At 48.1% G+C, this 23,984-nt stretch overlaps 1 non-coding gene across 1 annotated transcript; it reads right to left on the reverse strand.

Moving 5' to 3' along the window:
- Nucleotides 1-2,818: 2,818 nt before the first annotated feature.
- On the reverse strand, nt 2,819-2,957 carry LOC120972992 (small nucleolar RNA Z247). Its single transcript, XR_005767121.1, has one exon. It is a non-coding gene; the product is annotated as a small nucleolar RNA Z247 (small nucleolar RNA).
- Nucleotides 2,958-23,984: the final 21,027 nt, after the last annotated feature.

Below are 23,984 nucleotides of genomic sequence, written 5' to 3' on the forward strand. Positions count from 1 at the left end.
AAGATATCAAGTATTTCATTTTTCTTAAGAGGATGATCAGGCAAATCATTAAGTAATCGGAGAAGCCTCCCCCAAGCTTGTGGGAGACTCTCTTCTTCAATTTGCACAAAATTATAAATATCCCTCAAAGCAGCTTGTTTCTTATGAGCAGGGAAATATTTAGCAGAGAAGTAATAAATCATATCCTGGGGACTACGCACACATCCAGGATCAAGAGAATTAAACCATATCTTAGCATCACCCTTTAGTGAGAACGGAAATATTTTAAGGATATAAAGGTAGCGAGATTTCTCATCATTAGTGAACAGGGTGGCTATATCATTTAATTTAGTAAGATGTGCCACAACAGTTTCAGATTCATAGCCATGAAAAGGATCAGATTCAACCAAAGTAATTATATCAGGATCAACAAAGAATTCATAATCCTTATCAGTAACACAAATAGGTGAAGTAGCAAAAGAAGGGTCAGGTTTCATTCTAGCATTAGGAGATTGCTGTTTCCATTTATCTAATAACCTCTTGAGCTCATATCTATCTTTGCAAGCTAAAATAGCTAAAGTAGCTTCTTTTTCAAAAACATAACCCTCAGGAATAACAGGAGAGTCTTCATCATCACTTTCATCAATGTTATCAGTTTCAATAATTTCATTCTCTCTAACTCTAGCAATTTGTTCATCAAGAAATTCACCAAGTGGCACAGTAGTATCAAGCTAGAAGTAGTTTCATCATAAGTATCATGCATAGCAGAAGTGGCAACATCAATAACATGCGACATATCAGAACGAATAGCAGAAGCAGGTTTAGGTGTCGCAAGCTTACTCAAAACAGAAGGTGAATCAAGTGCAGAGCTAGATGGCAGTTCCTTACCTCCCCTCGTAGTTGAGGGATAAATTGTTGTCTTAGCGTCTTTCAAGTTCTTCATAGTGACCAGCAGATATAAATCCCAAGTGACTCAAAGAATAGAGCTATGCTCTCCGGCAACGGCGCGAGAAAATAGTCTTGATAACCCACAAGTATAGGGGATCGCAACAGTTTTCGAGGGTAGAGTATTCAACCCAAATTTATTGATTCGACACAAGGGGAGCCAAAGAATATTCTCAAGTATTAGCAGTTGAGTTGTCAATTCAACCACACCTGGATAACTTAGTATCTGCAGCAAAGTATTTAGTAGCAAAGTAATATGAAAGTAACGGTAGCAAAAGTAATATTTTTGGGTTTTGTAGTGATTGTAACAGTAGCAACGGAAAAGTAAATAAGCGAAGAACAATATATGAAAAGCTCGTAGGCATTGGATCGGTGATTGAGAATTATGCCGAATGCAGTTCATCATGTAACAATCATAACATAGGGTGACACAGAACTAGCTCCAATTCATCAATGGAATGTCGGCATGTATTCCGAATATAGTCATACGTGCTTATGGAAAAGAACTTGCATGACATCTTTTGTCCTACCCCTCCCGTGGCAGCGGGGTCCTAATGGAAACTAAGGGATATTAAGGCCTCCTTTTAATAGAGTACCGGAACAAAGCATTAGCACATAGTGAATACATGAACTTCTCAAACTATGGTCATCACCAGGAGTGGTCCCGATTATTGTCACTTCGGGGTTGCCGGATCATAACACATAGTAGGTGACTATAGACTTGCAAGATAGGATCAAGAACTCACATATATTCATGAAAACATAATAGGTTCAGATCTGAAATCATGGCACTCGGGCCCTAGTGACAAGCATTAAGCATAGCAAAGTCATAGCAACATCAATCTCAGAACATAATGGATACTAGGGATCAAACCCTAACAAAACTAACTCGATTACATGATAGATCTCATACAACCCATCACCGTCCAGCAAGCCTACGATGGAATTACTCACGCACGGCGGTGAGCATCATGAAATTGGTGATGGAGGATGGTTGATGATAACGACAGCGACGAATCCCCTCTCCGGAGCCCCGAACGGACTCCAGATCAGCCTTCCCGAGAGGTTTTAGGGCTTGGCGGCGGCTCCGTATCATAAAACGCGATGAATCCTTCTCCTTGATTTTTTTCTCCCCGAAAGTGAATATATGGAGTTGGAGTTGAGGTCGGTGAAGCGTCAGGGGGCCCACGAGGTAGGGGGACGCGCCCTAGGAGGGCAGGCGCGCCCTCCACCCTCATGGACAGGGTGTGGGCCCCCTGACGTGGATTTTTCTTCCGATATTTTTCTTATTTTCCAAATAGATGTTCCGTGGAGTTTCAGGTCATTCCGAGAACTTTTGTTTCTGCACATAAATAACACCATGGAAAGTCTGCTGAAAACAGCGTCAATCCGGGTTAGTTCCATTCAAATCATGCAAGTTAGAGTCCAAAACAAGGGCAAAAGTGTTTGGAATAGTAGATACGATGGAGACATATCAGTGACCTTCTCGAGCTCGTTGGTGATGTGATTGGTAGCCCCACTGTCGACATACCAGTTCGTGTCAACGCCATAGGAGTCGTCCGCAGCTGCAGCAACCTTGTCCTCATCTTGGGATGAGTCGTCATCTTCATCGTAACGGTACCAGCAGTCCTTAGCCGTTTGCCCAAGCTTGCCACAGATCTGACAGCGCGCGCATCTGGACGAGACCTGTCGGAGCCGCCACCACGGCGAGGCTTGGAGTTGGTGGAGCGTCTGTTGCGAGAGTTGGAGGAGCCGCCACCATTGTTGTTGCCTCCTTATCGCCCCTTGTCGCATGGAGATCCATGCGAGCGACGGCTGCCACCACGGCCGCAAGATGCGGTGTTGGCAGAGGACTTGAAACCGCCGGAGAAGCCGTGGAACTGGGCCATGCGCTGATCAAAGTTACTCAGCATGGCATAGAGCTCGTCAAGGATGACGGGCGTGACGCAGGCGTCGAGGGCGGAGACGAGCGGTTGGTAGTCGACGTCCAGACCATGGAGGATGTATGAGATCAATTCGTCATCCTGGATAGGCTTACCGACGGCGGCGAGTTCATCAGCAAGGCCGCACAAGGAGGCGAAGTAGGAGGCAACCGACTGGTTGCCCTTCTGTGCGTTGATGAGCGCAGTCCTGATGTTGTTGACGCGGCTGAGTGACTGGGACGAGAACATGCCCGCCAGTGCCACCCAGAGTTCGCGCGCCGTGGTGATCACAGTGACCGCGACCAGCACCTCCTTGGAGAGGGTACTCAACAAATAGCCAAGCACCTGTTGATCCTCCCGGACCCAAAGTGGGTGGAGAGGGTTGGGCGCAGAAGTCTCCTTGCCGTCCTTGTCCTTGGTGACGTGGAGTCTGGCCGGCTTCGGCGCGGTGCAATCGACGTAGCCAAAGACACCGGCACCCCACAGGTGGGGTGTGACCTGCGTGCACCATAGCATGTAGTTCATGCGGTTGAGCTTCTCGGTGACCTGGTCATTGAGGCTAGGTTGGGAGGCGCCGGAGGATGAAGACATGGCTATGCACTAGATGCAATCAGGAGGCTAGATTGAAAGAGGAAGGCTCTGATTACCATGTGCGATGGCGGAAACGTCTTACCCGATGTGGGCGACGTGTACGTGTTAATATAGCAGGGGCGCACCTCCCTGTACAGCACATACAAGTTGTTGGAGATTACATCTTGGAGAAAGAAAGATAACTAGATAGAGATAAACCCTAACAACCTAGTCTATCTTAACATGACTCCTAACAACCTACACATAACAATATGGTGCAGCAGATGATGCGTGTTTGACATTGGCTCTTCCTGCTCGCTCTCAATGATCATATTGTGCAAGATGACACAGCAAGTCATGATCTCCCACATTTGATCTTTCGATCAGGTCTAAGGAGGGTACCGGACAACAGCAAATCGAGATTGGAGCACACCAAATGCCCGCTCGACATCCTTCCCGCAAGCCTCCTGAACCTTGGCAAAGTGGGATTTCTTGCCTCCTGGCACAGCGTTTGAGATAGTCTTCACAAATGTAGACCATCTCGGATAGATGCCATCAGCTAGGTAGTACCCCTTGTTGTAGTGCTGCCCATTAACCTCGAAGTTCACCGGAGGAGAATGACCTTCAACAAGATTGGCAAAGACAGGGGAACACTGCAGCACGTTGATGTCATTGTGAGTTCCTGGCATACCAAAGGAGTGCCAAATCCAGAGGTCCTGTGTGGCCACCGCCTCAAGTACCACACTGCAACCGCCTTTGGCGCCTTTGTACATCCCCTACCAAGCAAATGGGCAGTTATTCCATTTCTAATGCATGTAGTCGATGCTTCCAAGCATCCCAGGAAATCCTCTTGTTGCATTCTATGCTAGGATCCGAGCAGTGTCTTCCGCATTGGGTGTTCGCAAGCATCATCAGGAGCTCCGTATGCAAGCATCCTCATCGCTATCGTGCACTTCTGGATTGAGGTGAATCCAAGTTTGCCGGTGCAATCCTTCTTGCACTTGAAGTAGCTGTCGAACTCCTGGATGGAATTCTCAATCCTGAGGAAAAGCTTTCGGCTCATCCGTTAACGGCGCCGAAATACTTTGTTGCCGTGTAGTGGATCGTCGGCGAAGTAGTCGGAGTAGAGCATGCAGTAGCCTTCCAGACGATGCCGGTTCTTTGCTTTCATCCGCCCCAGCACCAAGCCACCTCGCTGCGGCTTTTCATTGCTCACAAGCAGGCCGGCGAGGGCGGCGATGACCATGAGATGTTCCTCTTCCTGGACGTCGGCATCGGCTTCCTCCTCCAGCAGCGCGGCGAGCGCCTCCTCATCGTCCGAGTCCATTGCTGAGCAGGCAAATCACCGAACACCTTGTGGGCGTGGTGGGCGCACACCCGCCGGTACACTGCCTTGTGCGGCCGGAACGCCCGAAAAATCGCCCGGGCGGTGGTGGAGAGGCTACCGCGGCGAAACCTCCTCTCTTTTCCAGTGGGGAATGGCCTATCTAGCGGTGGTGGGCGGTGGGCGGCGCCGGGATCGGCAGGGTGGTGGCCGAGCGCGCAGGGGGTGGGAGGCAAATCTGGACGATTGGCTTGACTTTTTGCCTGACAGTGTGGCCCAGGCATGTTTTTCCCTTGCGCCGGAGCCCCCGAGCGCCCCCAGTGCGCCGGGTTCGGCCTGCGATCGTCGGGCGTGAAAAAGGGCCGAGCCGGCGGATTTCGGCGTCTTAGGGGCGCGACTAGGGTGTTTTTGCGGCGCCGACGCGTAAAAAGTCGCCTGTTGGGGGCGCGGCTGGAGTTGCTCTTCAAAGGGTTGAACTATAATTTTCTCAACATGCTCATCATGTCATCATGCATGAAAAATACCTATCATAATATGCACTTCTCTCAACATACAACTATGCCAACCGCACTAATCACTACAAAAAAAGACACATCCGTGACATTTTAGGTCGAATGAAATTTTTTTCTGTCTTGCTTATGACACTTCTATGATGATAATTGTGACAAAATCCGGTATCATCATAGATGTGGTGGGCTCCCACTTCTATGACAAAACATCATGACAGAAAAAGGGGCTTTTTGTCCTGGGCGGGCCGGAGACGCAGCTGCATGACATTCTTTGGGCCGTCCATGAAGGAAAAAAACGTGGTAGAAGCGAGGGCGAGGAAAATATCGGGGAGTTCCTGGTTACAGTGGGTGGTCGGGGGCCGAGCGATGCGCGTTTCTCTCGTACACGTACGCGCGTGGGTGCAAGGCGTTGGGCTCTAACTGAACTCGAGCGAGGCGTTCGCCTACTGAACCTGAGCGATTGCACTGCAGGCTACGCGTTACTGAACCCGAGCGATCGATCGATCCCTGGCTGTTAACCGAACCCGATCGAGCGATTCCTTCGCTACTGCTGCTAACTGAAGTCGATCGAACCTGCTGCCTCTTGATGAACAGTGAGTGTTGTTGGGGGGGGTTGGATGAACAGTTCCTGCTGGGGGTTGGATGAACAGGACCCCGTGGTAGTTGAGGCCGTTGCCGCTGGATGAACAGGACCCCGATCGATCGAGCCGGTTGGGGGTGGATGAACAGGACCCCATGGAGGGTTGGATGAACAGGACGACCCCGTGGAGGGCTGGATGAACAGTAGCCGGTGGAGGGCTGGATGAACAGTAGCCCATGGAGGGGTGGTTGAACAGGACCCCGTGGAGAGGGCTGGTTGAATAGTAGCCGCTGGAGGAGCGGTGGAGGCTGGATGAACAGGAGCCCGTGGATGAACAGTCGCAGGTAGAAGCTGGAGGAGGTCAACGGTGGATGAACAGTAGCCCGTGGAGGCTGGAGGAGGTCAACGGTGGAGATGAACAGTAGCCCGTGGAGTCCCGTTTTGCGGTATGCCACACCCTCCCGATGAACAGGACCCCCGTTTTGACTGTAGCGCTCCAACACAAGTCCGTTTCCTCCGTTTTGCGGTATGCCACACCCCTCCCGATCAACATGACCCTGTTTCGGCCATAGGAGGTCGAAGAGAAGTCTGTTTCCTCCGTTTTGCAGTACGCCACACCCCTCCCGGTGAACAAGATCCCGTTTCGACTGTTGGCGGTCGAACACAAGGCCGTTTCCTTCGTTCTGCGGTACACCAGGCCTCGTTTCGATCAGCTGTTCTGTCCAAGCTGGTTGGCTCCCGATGAACAGCACGCGTTCCGTTGCCTCCCGATGAACACGACGACGCTGTTTCTCCGTTCTGACCCAGCCGGTTGGCTGCCGATGAACAGGACGTCGTCGCTGCCTCTTCATGTACACGAGCCCTGGCCGTACGTATGGGCGCGTTCGAGATCCCGCCCGTATGTATGTACGTGGCCGTATTTACTTTCTTGCACCCTGGTTGTACGTACGTGTACATGCTACGTCACACATGCCCTTCCTTACTCGGCCACGGTTCATCGCTGCAGCCTGCAGACAGACCGATCGACCAGTATGTATGTACACGCTCGCGACCAGAATGACAACGCTATGTACGCTTTGACCAGGTGCGTCCCGGCTGTCAAGGAGGATAATGAGGCACTTCCTTTTGTGCGAAGATGTAGCTGGTGGGTCCCAGCAGTCAGGGCGAGGATTAATTTTTTCAGCGCCTAATATGGAGGCACTTCCTTGCATGCGAAGATGTAGTTGGTAGGTCCCAGCCGTTAGGGGGAAACATTTTTTCGCAAAATACAGAGTCCCTTCCGGTGGGTCCCAGCTGTCAGGTGGAGGAATAATTATTTTACACGTAATAAGGTCGCACGTCCTTGCTGCGGCCGTGGACCCAGCTATCAGCCTCTCCATGTTCAGTCCTCTTCCGATGGAAGTCGTTCCTTGACCACGTGTTGACCATGCCGTGCTGAGAGCACCAAGGCGGTGGACGACGGCGAGGCCTAGAAGGGGACGACGCGGAGCCAGGGAAGACGCGGCAGTGGATGCCCACACGGAGAGGAGTACGAGGGTTGACTGGTTCGGCTGCGGTGTGAGGCTGCCGTCGTCATAGAATAATATGGGTTGTGGGTGAGTAGACAGTAGAGGGATGGCCAAGCTTGAGCAGGCGGCCACTGGAGGCAGGAGCAGGTGGTCTCGCCGGCGCTGGTTTGGGCGGCTGGTGCAAGAAGAGCAGCGATTGAAGAAGCAGCAGGACTGTGTGATTCCATCGTGTGTTGATTGACAAAGCCTTGCGTAAACAAGTCAGCCTCGAAATCTGTGGCGTGTACAGCCCATTTGCTATTATTTTTATAATTTTTACTCATTTGCTAATTCGTATGGAATTTATTGCAGCCCATTTTATATTTTTAGAATTGCTGCCCATTTTCTGGTCAGTGCCAGGGTTAAAAAATTGAACCAAAAATGTGCAAAAATTTAAAAATTCGCATTTTTGCTGGGGAATAAAATATTATTAATCCAAAAATTAGTAGCCATACTAAAAGAAATTTAAAAATAAATTAATACTCCCTCCGTTTCTTTTTAGTCTGCATATAAGATTTGGTCAAAGTCAAACTTTGTTAACTTTGATTAAGTTTATAGAAGAAATATCGAGATTCACAATATGAAATCAATATTGTTAGATGCATTATGAAATTAATTTTTATACCATATAGCTTTAGTATTGTTGATGTTGATATTTTTTCCTACAAAGTTGGTCAAACTTTACAAAGTTTGACTTTGACCAAATCTTATATGCAGACTAAAAAGAAACGGAGGGAGTACTATGTCATGTTAAAATCCAATGAAATATAAAATATCAGTGAAGAACAAAAACAAAAAAAGAAACTAATTTCCCATTTGCTATAATTTTTTTGGAATTTGCAACCCCTTTGATATTACTTTTAAGATATACTGACCATACTCTTTGGCCAGGCCGGAATGCATCCCTCCTCGTCTTGAAAGATTTGCAGCCTAGTAAGTCGGAGAAAACAAAAAGGCCTAGCTTGGGTATTCTTCAAAAAAAATAGTGAGCTACCTATTTTCTCAAAGAAAAAACTGCTGGGCTGGTCATGTTGTTAGACGGGCCACAGAGACCGCACAACCCAGTTTATAGCCTGCTCCTGAACAAATACTCAAAAAAAAAGTTGTGCAATTCAGTCGTTAATTGACTATACGTTGACAATGATGTGGGTCCCAGATATCAGCAGGGTGGATTAGAGTAAAAAACGAGGGGTGCATCTGAGTAGTAAAAGAGGCACTTACTTGTGTTCGGGAGTGGACCTGGTGGGTCCATACTGTCATACTCACAACTACAGTCCTCTCCCGATTCACTATGTTGACAGGGCCGGACGATGGCGCCGCGGCGAGCGCACCAAGGCGGAGGATAAAGTGCTGTCGCCAATGTGTTGGGTTGGGTTGGACATTCTTATCGAAAAATAAAAATGGACCGGAACTATTTACGACGTTGACTACGATTTGCATGGGTCTGCTGGTTGCAGGAAGAAAATGGTGGGAGAAAGAAGTCTGGTCGCTATCTTTGCCTAAGAATAATATCGACTGAATGTAACGACACTATCATAGGAAATAATATCGTCCTGTTAAAATTTGACTTTTCAAATCATGAATTTAAAGAACTGGTGCATGAGCATTTAGCTTTATTTATTTATTTATTTACTTATTTATGTTTAGGGGACCATGAGCATGTACCTGGGCTGGATTCATGTGAGAGCCTCCCTTCCAGTTAATTATGGGCTCCTCTATTGGGCCTTCATCAGTGGGCTACATGTTATTGACAAGTGGAAAATGTGTTGCGTATCAAAAATAGTATGCGCTACGTACGGTACAGGGCACTAAAGGATCGGACCGTGCAACAACTTCCAAAACATTGTGTTTGTCGTTCTAACAACATGTTTATTCAACCAACAGACGAAATATACTACTGATTGTACATTGAAAACAACAGCAGCAGCAACCAGGGTTGGGGGTGCAACAGAAGCAGTAAGCAGGCCAGAAGAGTAAAGACGCAGCTCTCTCTTCCAAACCAAACATCAGCCATCATTACAAAAGGGTTACCCAAAAAAAGAACAAGTGTATGCATCAAACTAAATAAAGATCCTACTACACCAAGTGTACGCATCTAACTAACTGGCTCAGTTAGACGTTACTATTTATTAAGCTGTGGAGATTGGCTGACGGCTTGAACCAGATGGGTGCTTGATGGGGGAAACTCCAGCCAGTAGGTTGAAGTCTGATACTTGCGACCCTCTATCCTACTTTGGGCTGCAGAGTGTGGCGGCACATATCAGGGTATGGTGCATGCAGAGACGCATGGTACGCTGTGTACACACAGTTTTGCCTGATGAACGAAACTGTGCTGCCATCATGGTCCTTGCCGTCGGTTATCTCCTGGTTAATTGGATAATTCAGTCCGAGAAATAGAGAGCGTGTACCAAGGCTACTTACCAGCCTCTAGTCAAAAATTCCTGAAGGCCCAGAGAAGCTGGGATCCTGCTCAAAGACCTTGCAGTGACTATGATTGTATTCCGCGAAACAACACGTCCGGTACATGCGAACGATCATCAATCGGTCGCCATCGTCTGATCGAGCGAGGAACCACCTGCAACTGCCATGCCGCTTTTCTTTGAAAGGTTCTGGGATTAGGAAGGGTGGGGACACCAGGCGGCCTACAACATCATATCAAGTTGGAGTCAAATAAAAAAGGGCTCTTACTATAGTCAATCTTAAGAACAACATGTTGTGAGCATGAATATTTTTTCAGTAAATGTTGATAGTAATATAAGCAAGCCATCATGGTATCATAGGAAAGTAACATACTGCTGTAACAGCCATTTGTAGCGATGACTGGAGTAGGCCAGCAATATGTCCAGCCATAGAAGGAGTCGACGGCATAAATGAAGCCCTTGTGTTCAATGGCATCAGTGAACCATGGAGGATGTATGATCCTGCGATGGACGTGCAGATTTATCCACTTACCGAAGTGACCTGTCAGATAGGCGAGATCGCGGTTGAAGAACGCAATTAGCCTGAAGTCTAATTCGTAGATCTTGTGGGCACTTGGCAGATTACAACCTTGAGCAAATCAAACTTGGTATCATGTTGGCTACTGTAAGATTCCGAGTATTCTGGGCCGCGGTGCCGAAGCAGTGCAGTGTTAATTGAAGCAAGGGGGGGTCAATCGCCAGGTGTAGACCTCCACGAGCATCCAGCTACCGTGATCGTCGACGAGCACCATCCAAGATGTGTTCATGCTGACCCAGTACATACCGTTAATGTAGTTGAGGGTGACGGGGATCGGATCGCAGTCAAGGGGGTTGATGCTTGCCACCCTACGATCGTTATGCTGCGTCACAAGCCATTTCTAAAGATCAGGCGGCATCACCAAGCAAGGAGCTGGCTTAAAAAGCTCTGGCCTGAGGGCTTTGAGTAAATGGTGCTGCCTCGACGAGCACGCGGCGAGCGGCATGGTACTGAGATTGTCCACACGCGAAACAATGAGCTTGATTACCTCTGTGGGGAGCGAATTCCAGCCACTCTTTCGGCGGACGCTGCTCGGTTCTGCCATTGTTAGTGCTTGGGTTTCGGAAGAGGGGGGAGGCGCCTTAGCGGGGATGGAAGATTGGACGATTATGTATAGACAAAGATGGAGAAGCGAATATGTACTGTGGGAAGTGGACAGGTGATGATGACTACAATACACCGCTTGACTTACGAGACACATACCAGCAGCGTAGGGTCATATCGATGCCAGACAACTTGCTTGAGTGGTCACAGTACTAGTACTCCCTACAGTACCTACTACTATGCCCTAGTTTGCATATAGAGTAGTGGAGTAGGACTCTGCTCTACTAGTAGCACCAGAGGAGTAGTATATTCTAATCTAAAATAGTTATAAACTTCAATGCTCGAGCGTGGAAGACATGGCAGTTGCAAACGCCCGCGACGCAGTTACAGTACGTGTGTAAGGGTGGCGGTTTTTTCAAATACTATGGCTTAAAAACAGGCCACCATCGGATGGAAATCTGACGGTTACGTGGGATTCGCCAGGATTGAGCTCGCGGAGAACAATCGCCAGATATCATTACTAAAAAAAGGTTAAAACACCCGGGGCTATAACTTGCACCGGCTGACCACTAACAATGATACTAACATAGTTGTAAAATGGTCAAAGACCGTGTCTACGTGGTGTTTGGAATTATATGCAAAAAACTAGCAAGATGCCCGTGCATTGCATGGAACATCAAGATGCATTTTTTTACAAAACACCTGTTGTGATTGACCCATGCAGGAGTAATCCCATGTGTAAAAACTAATGATATCTCGAGAATTTTATCAGAAAAATGGTATCTTGAGAATTTCATCGAAAAAATGATACCTCGAGAAAGATGAGAGATAAGGTGAGGAGGAGTGGTGCGTGGTGGTGACTGGTGATCGGACTGGGCGGAGGCATGGGGATGGACGGTGCCGACAGGGGCCACCATGCCAGATTGTTCCAGAGACTTCCTTTTTAACTGCTCAGCAATGAGGTTGTGGGAGATAAGGATGAACGAGGCAAGGCCTTATCTGTAAATGTGGAGAGAGGTGCGGGTATCTTTTGTAAAATTGTCATAGTTTGCTTTCTATCCGTCAGATATAGATCGGACGGTCTATATTACAAGATGGCAGGCACACCATCATCACCAACTCGGTTTTTTATAAGAGTAGAGATAGAGATAAGAGTAGAGATAGAGACTAGGGAAGAGCACCATCTACTGCTTCGTGTGCTACTCCTGCGCTCCATTCGGCGGCCGCAACGTCCCCTACAGCCACTCCCTCCTGCGCTCCATTCGGCGAGCGCTGTTGGAATTTTGGGAGCACACTCACATGACTGCTGGCAGTGACGACTTCACCGACGACGACTTCTTCCCCGACCTCAGCAACCTCTTCCTCAACGACATGGGCGTCAACCTCAATGGCAACGGTGCTGCTCCCGGTGCACCGTATGTGTTTATGTCCTTCCTGTTCGAAATCGTGGTAGAATTCATGTTTCTAGTCTGTGTCCTAGATTCGATCTGTTCATCTACTATGCTAGACCACATGATTAGTTTAATCTCTGTTATAGCCGTCATGATTTATTTTGTGCTTATTCGGATTAAATCTCACAGTAACTTGCTCATATATTCAACTGGCGCAACGTCCCCTACAACCACTCCCGTTTCATGGACGGCCTGGTCGATGCCTCCAAGGTTCCCTGCGTCTACAAGATTTTCAGCTGCGAGAGATATGTCGACCAGCACTCGATGGCGGAGCATAGTTCCTGATGCGCGCACCCGCCCTGCTACTCCTATGAGTGCATGCCGCCGTTTGAGGGCTCGCCCGCGAGCCTCGTGCATCACCTCACGAAACTGTCCGTCGATCACTACTGGCCCGCGGTGGTGAACATCTAGTACGAGACGTGCTACCCGTTCGCCGTGCCGGAGTCGTTGGAGGATCACCACCGCCTGCTAGTCTCGGAGGAGGATGGCAGCATCTTCTTCTTGACCGTGGGCACCAACGAGGCCCGCGCAGGCCGCCGCCCCGTCTCTGTAGTGTGCGTCAGGGGCAACGCCGCTGACGCTGACACGAGGCCGTTATATCGGTGCGTGCTCACTGTTACTACCCCTCAGAGGTACGTGGGCGCCCACACCACCTCCATCATGCTGACTCGGACTGTGCCGAGCTGCTCCGTTCCAGGCAATGTGGACATGGAAGACGCATGGTATGATTTTCCCCCCAAGATGGTGCACGGGGACTCCAAGGAGGTTCACCTGGACATGTGCATTACCAAGTTAAATGTTGATCATTAGTCTTCGCTCAATGTAATCCGTTGTCTAAGCATGTGGAGACTTCTTATTTATATAGTATAGAACCTTCCATGCATGATCTTGCTCTATTAGAGTATCGCGCTTGAATAAAAGTGTGTCCATTTATGGTCTAGTCTAGAATCTTCCATGTATGATTTTGCTCCATTAGAGTTCTCGCTTGCCATTTATGAGATTAACTGAGAATTTTTACTACAGTACTGGTGAAAGACTTATGATGAACCATTTCTTACATCTCCTCTGCCCCCTTCCAAGTCATCCTGATTTAATCCCACCGTCTAGGTGTATAAGAGCATGGTTAATACTTAATAGTATAGCCAACTATTAACGATAAGAAAGTGCCATGTCATCAGTAGCCAACATGTATAACAATCGATACTCAAAAACTAATTCTTAAAGATCATTTCTTGCAAAGCACAATAAGTGTTATTTCTTCACAAGTTTTGGATGCAGGTTGAACAGTTGAACGCTTTTGTTTGCAAAAGATACTTATTTATCTATTTCACCCGGATGTTTGTGAGCTCTAGAGAAGAAACAATATTCGAAGAAACCTATCGATACTCGTTACACATGAGATGACCCCCACATCCTTTGTCAAAATAAACAACTCCTCGATCAATGCTTTTCACTATTCCGTGCAACGCACGGGCACCTTACTATATATTAGTACGACCATAAATTTAACTAACATTATATATAGTACGATAAATGCTCATGCATGTAACCAAAAATTATATCATTGAAAATAATATTCAAATATGAATCTGACGATATAGTTTTTGTTGACATGCACTAACATTTTGTTAGTTAAGTCTTCAGTCAAATTCATTGGGGGAATACTAAAACACGACCGAGGTAGTACTAGTGTAGAGGGCGGCGCTGCACGGGAGTCTCACCCCGCTCGTCGCACGGCAGTAAAGCCGTCATATCACAAAACCCCACCACTCCCAGTAATAAGTGGCCTGGTAAAATAAACGGAAAAGCAACCATCACATCCCTCCGTCTTTTTTGCATTTTATCTCTCTGCATTTACTTTCTCCGGTTCATCTCGCACACTCGATCCCTAGCTACTATTCCTAGTATCCCTACCTACTACTCCTAGTATCCCTAGCTACTACTCCTAGGGCTAGTTCTTTTGGCGGCTTAAAAAATAAGCCGTCTCTTCCCCAGCTTTTCCCATAAGACTAGTCACAGTGGAGAGTAACATAAGGTGCCTCACTCATTTATTTGGGCTTCTAAACTACTAGTACCTCCGTCCTGGTTTATTCGTCACCATTGTAATTTGTGCTAAAATTTTGACCAAAGATTTAACTGATAAAATGTTAGTGCATGTGACATGCATAAACATTTCATTAGTTAAATTTATGGTCAAAATTTGACACATATTACAATGGGGACCAATAAACCAGGACGGAGGTAGTAGTTATGGGATTACTAATCTAGAAGCCCCTGGTACTCCTAGCAGTAGTACTCAAGTTGGAATTCCAATTACACGGCACAACTTGTTAGGCAAGAAATTCGATACAGGGTGTAGGAAGCGGTTTGGGAATTTGCATGCCTTCCCGATCAGTGAGATACTCCGTACAAAGTACGATAGAGAAATAACCACAGAGAAGGAAGCTAAATTAAACAATCAAACGAGCATTTTTGCATTTGTTTTGCATCGAATCGTTTCACAAGCTTGACTAGTGATGTTTTTCTACTTTTACAAAAATTGCATCGTAATGTTAAAACGTGCATTTGCACGTACATAAGTAATAGTAGTAGCATAGTCTGCAAGCATATATAGAGAGAGACGTGTAGTGCGATAGTATATATATTAAAGTTTGCGCTATATGCACGTACTTACAAAATGCGTACGGATACACAAGGTTTCCAAACTTTTCCTTTTACATACTTAATTAAGGACGCTAATAATTCCCAAACTTTCGGGATTTATCATTTGTGTCCCAAAACTAATGAGATCGCCTTACGAACTAAATTATTCCTAATAAAAGCCACAACGCTCGCAGGAGCCCTTGCGGCACGCCACGAGTGCCCTGGTGCGCGGCCGTTTCCCAGCGCGCCGACGCAACGCCTTTGCCTCAGCCTCGAAACTCGCGAGGTGCTGATTGGCGGCTTGCCGGCGGGCGAGTGCGATCTCACCGGTGTGGTGATCCGGCGCCAACAGGTACTCCTCCTCGCTGGAAGCGTGCACCCGGTCCACGTACAGCCAAGCGTAGATGAGGCGCTTGGGCCCGACTGCACTCAGGGCTTTGGCACGGGCATGCTCCGCCACCCTCACAGCCCTCGCACGAGCCTTCTGCCAAAGAGCCAATTGCCTGACTCTCTCAGACACGACATAGGCCTGCCAGGCAGCATGCCTCGCGGCGCGCTTTTCTTCCTCGGCCTTCTTCTCCGCCTCTATTTTGGCGCGCTCTGCCAGAGGCAAAGCCTCCCACAAGGCGACATCCATTTATTTCCAAAGCTCCTCAAGGCTGAGGGGGCTCGGCGGGTAGCGCGGCGTTCTCCTCATAGCGGGGAGCCGACGCATACTCCGACGCGCGTGTTGGCAAGATTGGGAACGCAGACGCGTCCACCTTGATGCGTCGCGGCGAGGAACGGAACGCCGACGTGTCCTCCTCGACTAGCGACGGCGAGGAACGAATGGCGACGCATGGTCATCCGCGCGGTGCAGGGAGGGGCGCCTAGGGTTTGGGAGGGGCGATTCCATGGTGGTCGACGTGAGAGGGAGGGGGAGGAGATAGCGATGAACGTGAGCGCTCTTCCGAATGCCGTGGGAGGCGCAGTATTGTCGGAGTAGTTAGCCACAGGTAGCCTCATCAGCTCCCCATGGTGTTTCAAGACATCGGGGCCGGCTGCGCCCCTCAAGAATCCAAGACCGAAGCGCCGCCTTCTCGCTGCCGGCTGGTCCAAGCGGCCGGCTGCCAGAAGGCGGCAGGGCCGAGAAGGTGGCCTCAAAGCGGGCCGACTCCTAGCAGGCGGCCTCTAGAGAGGCCGGCTCCTAGCAGGCGGCCCCAAGCACTCTCAAAGTCTGCACCCTCATAAATACGACGAGACGGGGCGTGGCTACAGCACGCCTTGCCACCCCTAGCCTAGGGCCTAGCGTGGCCACAGTGCGCCGTATCAGACGGAGATCCCCTGTTCGGTGCAGCATTGTTGCCACGCTGACCCTGACATCATCCATGTTAGAGGGAGCCATGCTCCCACGCCGGGCTGCCGGTACGGCCCGCAGGTGGCGGGCCCCATTTGACAGCGAGAAGACCAGAAGGCGGCCGTCCCTGGCCAGCCGGCTCTGAGGAGGCCGACAGATGACCAGGCGGCCCTCCCCTTCTTGGGGATCCGTGCGCCATTAACCAGAAGAGACGGGGAGTGGCTACAGTGAACGCCCGCCAAGCAGCGGCACTATAGCCACGCCTCCCCAGACAAAGCATGCGTCATTAGCCGCATCGCTACAGTATTGAGCAGCCGGCAGGACCCGCAAGCGGCGGGTACAGCCTGTTGGCCAAGTACCAGACAAACGGCGGGACCCACCAGGCAGCGGGCCCCACCAGCCAGCGGAGAAGCCGGTGGCCAGAGACACTGACAGCCCGGGCCTACACCCGACCGGATTACCATGTACCCCTGGGGGGTAGGCCTATATAAACCCCCCAGGGCACCCATGCAAAGGGTTCAGCCTCTTGTTCACCCACACACCCATATAGAGAGAGGAAGCTAGGGTTAGACTTGCTCTTCTTCCCCCTCTTGAGAAACAGCTCAAGGAGCAAGCTTGTAGCCACCAGTGTTGCTTGAGTGATCATGCGGAGACCCTGCAGAGCAGGAGTAGGGGTGTTATCTCCAAGGAGAGCCCCAAACCTAGGTATGATTCGCCAGCGTGCATGTCTTCGCCTTATCCCGTTTCCTGGCACCATCGACGTCTTACTAGCCCCCACCATGATAAGCCATCCTTTGGCATATGTCGCACCAAACCCCCGACAAGTATTTATAGCGAGAAATGGCACACCTACGTAAGATATGGACTGAGCTTCAGTGACTTAACTGCAGGTGCAGTTGCGTCACTGACATGTGAGCCAGATGCCTGTTGGGCCCACATTTCAGTGACCCAATGCACCTGCAGTTAAGTAACTGAAGCAGTGTCCCATAAGATATGTTGCGTGATTAACGTAAAAACTACGTGGGCATATTTGTTGGAGTAAATTACGGGGGAGGGAATGGGTGGAAATATTGCTGGTCACAACGGATTGGACGAGCGTGGGGGGAGGAGAGTCATGCATTTCGGGTTCCGTAGACCCTTGAGAGGTTCGAACTCAGGGGTGCGTGCGAAGAAGACTCTCTTCCCAGCGCGCTCGCTCAACCATTCCACGGCCTAGCTCGACGAACCCAAGGAACAAGAGACATAGAGATTTATACTGGTTTGGGTCACCCTGCGATGTAATACCCTACTCCAGTGTTGTGGTGGATTGCCTTGAGGGGCTGAGGATGAACTAGTACAGAGGTCGAACAGCCTCAGGAGGAGAGGTGTTCTTGAGCTTGATGAGCTGGTGAGTGTGAGTATGATCTGAATGATTCGTCCCTTGCTACGGTGGTGGCTAGGTCCTATTTATAGTGGCCCTGGTCCTCTTCCCAAATGTAGGCGGGAAGGGATCCCACAACGGCCAAATTTGAAGGGAGACAAGTAGTACAAGCTATCCTGACAAAAGTAGTCTTCGCCTACCAAAGGCTCTGGTGGTGACGCTGCAGTGGGCTTCGCGATGACCTCCGTCCTGCCGTCCTGCTGGTCTTGGTCTTGTTGCACCGATAAGGAAACCTTTGCTTGATTCCTCGGGACTCCACGCATGCGCTTGCCTCCTTAGCACCAAAGGGGAAACTGGTACACTGCGGCCGCTGGCGCCCGCCTGGCCTTGGTCGTCATGGCTCACGTCACGTGAACCTCGTGAGGTGCACCTTGCGTGGAGCCAGCCTAGTGAGGCCACCCCCAGGGAGGTCTTGGTGTTATCCGCCTCGCGAGGCTTGGCCCCTCGCGAGGGTCTTGAGTTGTTGCTGCCGAAGCCGGGCCGTACCAGGCCCTTGATGGAGCCACGCCACGGGCTGGAGGCAGGCAAGTCTGGGTACCCCCGTTCCCAGGATGCCGACAGTAGCCCACGGGCCCAAGGAGCGCTCGAACTTGGCTTCGAGGCGAAGCCAAGGGACAAGTGTGGAGTGCCATGGGCCCCAACCGCCTGCGGCCTAGGTCGACGCGTGGCGATTGATGGGACATGGTGAAGGAAATATGCCCTAGAGGCAATAATAAAGTTATTATTTATTTCCTCATATCATGATAAATGTTTATTATTCATGCTAGAATTGTATTAACCGGAAACATAATACATGTGTGAATACATAGACAAACATAGTGTCACTAGTATGCCTCTACTTGACTAGCTCGTTGATCAAAGATGGTCGAGACATCAAGATCGATATATTGGACGACTATATTTGGACATCGGAATGGTTCCGGTTGAGATCGGGAATATACCGGAGCACCGGGAGGTTACCAGAACCCGCGGGAGGTATATGGGCCTTATTGGGCCTTAGTGGAAAAGAGGGGAAAGGAGCAAAGGAGGGGGCGCCCCCCAAGCCCAATCCGAATTGCGAAGGGCCCCCCCTTTCCTTCCTCCCTCCTTCCCTTCCCTTCCCTCTCCTACTCCAACTTGCGAAGGGGGAATCCTACTCCCACCAGGAGTAGGACTCCCCCCTTGGGCGCGCCTAGAGAGGGCCGGCCCTCCCCCTCCTCCACTCCTTTATATACGGGGGAGGGGGGCACCCCATAGACACACAAGTTGATCATTGATCTCTCTTAGCCGTGTGCGGTGCCCCCCTCCACCATAATCCACCTCGGTCATATCATAGCGGTGCTTAGGTGAAGCCCTGCGTCGGTAACTTCATCAACACCGTCATCACGCCGTCGTGCTGACGAAGCTCTCCCTCGAAGCTCTACTGGATCGTGAGTTCGCGGGATGTCACCGAGCTGAACGTGTGCTGAACACGGAGGTGCCGTACGTTCGGTATTGAGGATCGGTCGATCATGAAGACGTATGACTACATCAACCGCGTTGTCATAACGCTTCCACTTTCGGTCTACGAGGGTACGTGGACACACTCTCCCCTCTCGTTGCTATGCATCACCATGATCTTGCGTGTGCGTAGGAATTTTTTTGAAATTACTACGTTCCCCAACAGTGGCATCCGAGCCAGGTTTATGCGTAGATGTTATATGCATGAGTAGAACACAAGTGAGTTGTGGGCGATACAAGTCATACTACTTACCAGCATGTCATACTTTGGTTCGGTGGTACTGTTGGATGAAGCGGACCGGACCAACATTACGCGTACGCTTACGCGAGACTGGTTCTACCGACGTGCTTTGCACACAGGTGGCTGGCGGGTGTCAGTTTCTCCAATTTTAGTTGAACCGAGTGTGACTACGCCCGGTCCTTGTTGAAGGTTTAAACAACACTAACTTGATAAAATATCATTGTGGTTTTGATGCGTAGGTAAGAACGGTTCTTGCTCAGCCCATAGCAGCCACGTAAAACTTGCAACAACAAAGTAGAGCGTCTAACTTGTTTTTGCAGGGCATGATTGTGATGTGATATGGTCAAGGCATGATGCTATATTTTATTGTATGAGATGATCATGTTTTGTAACGGAGTTATCGGCAACTGGCAGGAGCCATATGGTTGTCGCTTTATTGTATAAAATGCAATCGCCCTGTAATTGCTTTACTTTATCACTAACTAGTAGTGATAGTCGTAGAAGCAATAGTTGGTGAGACGACAACGATGCTACGATGGAGATCAAGGTATCGCGCCGGTGACGATGGTGACCATGACGGTGCTTTGGAGATGGAGATCAAAGGCACAAGACGATGATGGCCATATCATATCACTTATATTGATTGCATGTGATGTCTATCCTTTATGCATCTTATTCTGCTTTGATTAACGGTAGCATTATAATACGATCTCTCACTAAAAATTTCAAGGTACAAGTGTTCTCCTTGAGTATGCACCGTTGCCAAAGTTTGTCGTGCCGAGACACCACGTGATGATCGGGTGTGATAAGCTCAACGTTCTTATACAACGGGTGCAAGCCAGTTTTGCACACGCAGAATACTCGGGTTAAACTTGACGAGCCTAGCATATGCAGATATGGCCTCGGAACACTGAGACCGAAAGATCGAACGTGAATCATATAGTAGATATGATCAACATAGTGATGTTCACCATTGAAAACTACTCCATTTCACGTGATGATCGGTTATGGTTTAGTTGATTTGGATCACGTGATCACTTAGATGATAAGAGAGATGTCTATCTAAGTGGGAGTTCTTAAGTAATATGATTAATTGAACTTAAATTTATCATGAACTTAGTACCTGATAGTATTTTGCTTGTCTATGTTGTTGTAGATAGATGGCCCGTGCTGTTGTTCCGTTGAATTTTAATGCGTTCCTTGAGAAAGCAAAGTTGAAAGATGATGGTAGCAATTACACGGACTGGGTCCATAACTTGAGGATTATCCTCATTGCTGCACAGAAGAATTACATCCTGGAAGCACCGCTGGGTGCCAGGCCTGGTGCAGATGCTACCGATGACGTTAAGAACGTCTGGCAGAGCAAAGCTGATGACTACTCAATAGTTCAGTGTGCCATGCTTTACGGCTTAGAACCAGGACTTCAACAATGTTTTGAACGTCATGGAGCATATGAGATGTTCCAGGAGTTGAAGTTAATATTTCAAGCAAATGCCCGGATTGAGAGATATGAAGTCTCCAATAAGTTCTACAGCTGCAAAATAGAGGAGAATAGTTATGTCAGTGAACATATACTCAAAATGTCTGGGTATAATAATCACTTGATTCAACTGGGAGTTAATCTTCCGGATGATAGTGTCATTTACAGAATTCTTCAATCACTGCCACCAAGCTACAAGAGCTTCATGATGAACTATAATATGCAAGGGATGGATAAAACAATTCCCGAGCTCTTCGCAATGCTAAAGGCTGTGGAGGTAGAAATCAAGAAGGAGCATCAAGTGTTGATGGTCAAAAAGACCACCAGTTTCAATAAAAAGGGTAAAGGGAAGAAGAAGGGGAACTTCAAGAAGAACGGCAAACAACTTGTTGCTCAGGAGAAGAAACCTAAGTCTGGACCTAAGCCTGAGACTGAGTGCTTCTACTGCAAACAGACTAGTCACTGGAAGTGGAACTGCCCCAAGTATTTGGCGGATAAGAAGGATGGCAAGGTGAACAAAGGTATATGTGATATACATGTTATTGATGTGTACCTTACTAAAGCTCGCAGTAGCACCTGGGTATTTGATACTGGTTCTGTTGCTAATATTTGCAACTCGAAACAGGGACTACGGATTTAGCGAAAATTGGCTAAGGACGAGGTGACAATGCGCGTGGCAAATGGTTCCAAAGTCGATGTGATCGCCGTCGGCACGCTACCTCTACATCTACCTTCAGGATTAGTTTTAGACCTGAATAATTGTTATTTGGTGCCAGCGTTAAGCATGAACATTATATCTGGATCGTGTTTGATGCGAGACGGTTATTCATTTAAATCTGAGAATAATGGTTGTTCTATTTATATGAGTAATATCTTTTATGGTCATGCACCCTTGAAGAGTGGTCTATTTGTGTTGAATCTCGGTAGTAGTAATACACATATTCATAATGTTGAAGCCAAAAGATGTAGAGTTGATAATGATAGTGCAACTTATTTGTGGCAGTGCCGTTTGGATCATATTGGTGTAAAGCGCATGAAGAAACTCCATACTGATGGACTTCTGGAATCACTTGATTATGAATCACTTGGTACTTGCGAACCATGCCTCATGGGCAAGATGAGTAAAACGCCGTTCTCCGGAACAATGGAGCGAGCAACAGATTTGTTGGAAATCATACATGCTGATGTATGTGGTCCAATGAATATTGAGGCTCACGGCGGGTATCGTTATTTTCTCACCTTCACAGATGATTTGAGCAGATATGGGTATATCTACTTAATGGAACATAAGTCTGAAACATTTGAAAAGTTCAAAGAATTTCAGACTGAAGTGGAAAATCATCGTAACAAGAAAATAAAGTTTCTGCGATCTGATCGTGGAGGAGAATATTTGAGTTACGAGTTTGGTCTACATTTGAAACAATGCGGAATAGTTTCGCAACTCACGCCACCCGGAACACCACAGCATAATGGTGTGTCCAAACGTTGTAATCGTACTTTACTAGATATGGTGCTATCTATGATGTCTCTTACTGATTTACCGCTATCATTTTGGGGTTGTGCTTTAGAGACGGCTGCATTCACGTTAAATAGGGCACCATCGAAATCCGTTGAGACGACGCCTTATGAACTGTGGTTTGGCAAGAAACCGAAGTTGTCGTTTCTTAAAGTTTGGGGCTGCGATGCTTATGTGAAAAAGCCTCAACCTGATAAGCTCGAACCCAAATCGGAGAAATGTGTCTTCATAGGATACCCAAAGGAAACTGTTGGGTACACCTTCTATCACAGATCCGAAGCTAAGACATTTGTTGCTAAGAATGGATCCTTTCTAGAGAGGGAGTTTCTCTCGAAAGAAGTGAGTGGGAGGAAAGTAGAAGTTGATGAGGTAAATGTACCTGCTCCCTTATTGGAAAGTAGTTCATCACAGAAACCGGTTCCTGTGACACCTACACCAATTAGTGAGGAAGCTAATGATATTGATCATGAAACTTCAGATCAAGTTACTACCAAACCTCGTAGGTCAACCAGAGTAAGATCCTCACCAGAGTGGTACGGTAATCCTATTCTCATGTTACTTGACCATGGCGAAGCTACGAACTATGAAGAAGCGATGGTGAGCCCAGATTTCGCAAAATGGCTAGAGGACATGAAATCTGAGATGGGATCCATGTATGAGAATAAAGTGTGGACTTTGGTTGACTTGCCCGATGATCGGCAAGCCATAGAGAATAAATGGATCTTCAAGAAGAAGACTAACGCTGATGGTAATGTTACTTTCTACAAAGCACGACTTGTTGCGAAAGGTTTTCGACAAGTTCAAGGGGTTGACTATGATGAGACTTTCTCACCTGTAGCGATGCTTAAGTCTGTCCGAATCATGTTAGCAATTACCGCATTTTATGATTATGAAATTTGGCAAATGGATGTCAAAACTGCATTCCTGAATGGATTTCTGGAAGAAGAGTTGTATATGATGCAACCAGAAGGTTTTATCGATCCAAAGGGTGCTAACAAAGTGTGCAAGCTCCGGCGATCCATTTATGGACTGGTGCAAGCCTCTCGGAGTTGGAATAAACGTTTTGATAGTGTGATCAAAGCATATGGTTTTATACAGACTTTTGGAGAAGCCTGTATTTACAACAAAGTGAGTGGGAGCTCTGTAGCATTTCTAATATTATATGTGGATGACATATTATTGATTGGAAATGATATAGAATTTCTGGATAGCATAAAAGGATACTTGAAGAAGAGTTTTTCAATGAAAGACCTCGGTGAAGCTGCTTATATATTGGGCATCAAGATCTATAGAGATAGATCAAGACGCTTAATTGGACTTTCACAAAGCACACACCTTGATAAAGTTCTGAAAAAGTTCAAAACGGATCAAGCAAAGAAAGGGTTCTTTCCTGTGTTACAAGGTGTGAAGTTGAGTCAGACTCAATGCCCGACCACTACAGAAGATAGAGAGAAAATGAAAAGTGTTCCCTATGCTTTAGCCATAGGCTCTATCATGTATGC

The sequence above is a fragment of the Aegilops tauschii genome, chromosome 1 (genome assembly GCF_002575655.3).
Source record: "Aegilops tauschii subsp. strangulata cultivar AL8/78 chromosome 1, Aet v6.0, whole genome shotgun sequence".
NCBI lineage: Eukaryota > Viridiplantae > Streptophyta > Magnoliopsida > Poales > Poaceae > Aegilops > Aegilops tauschii.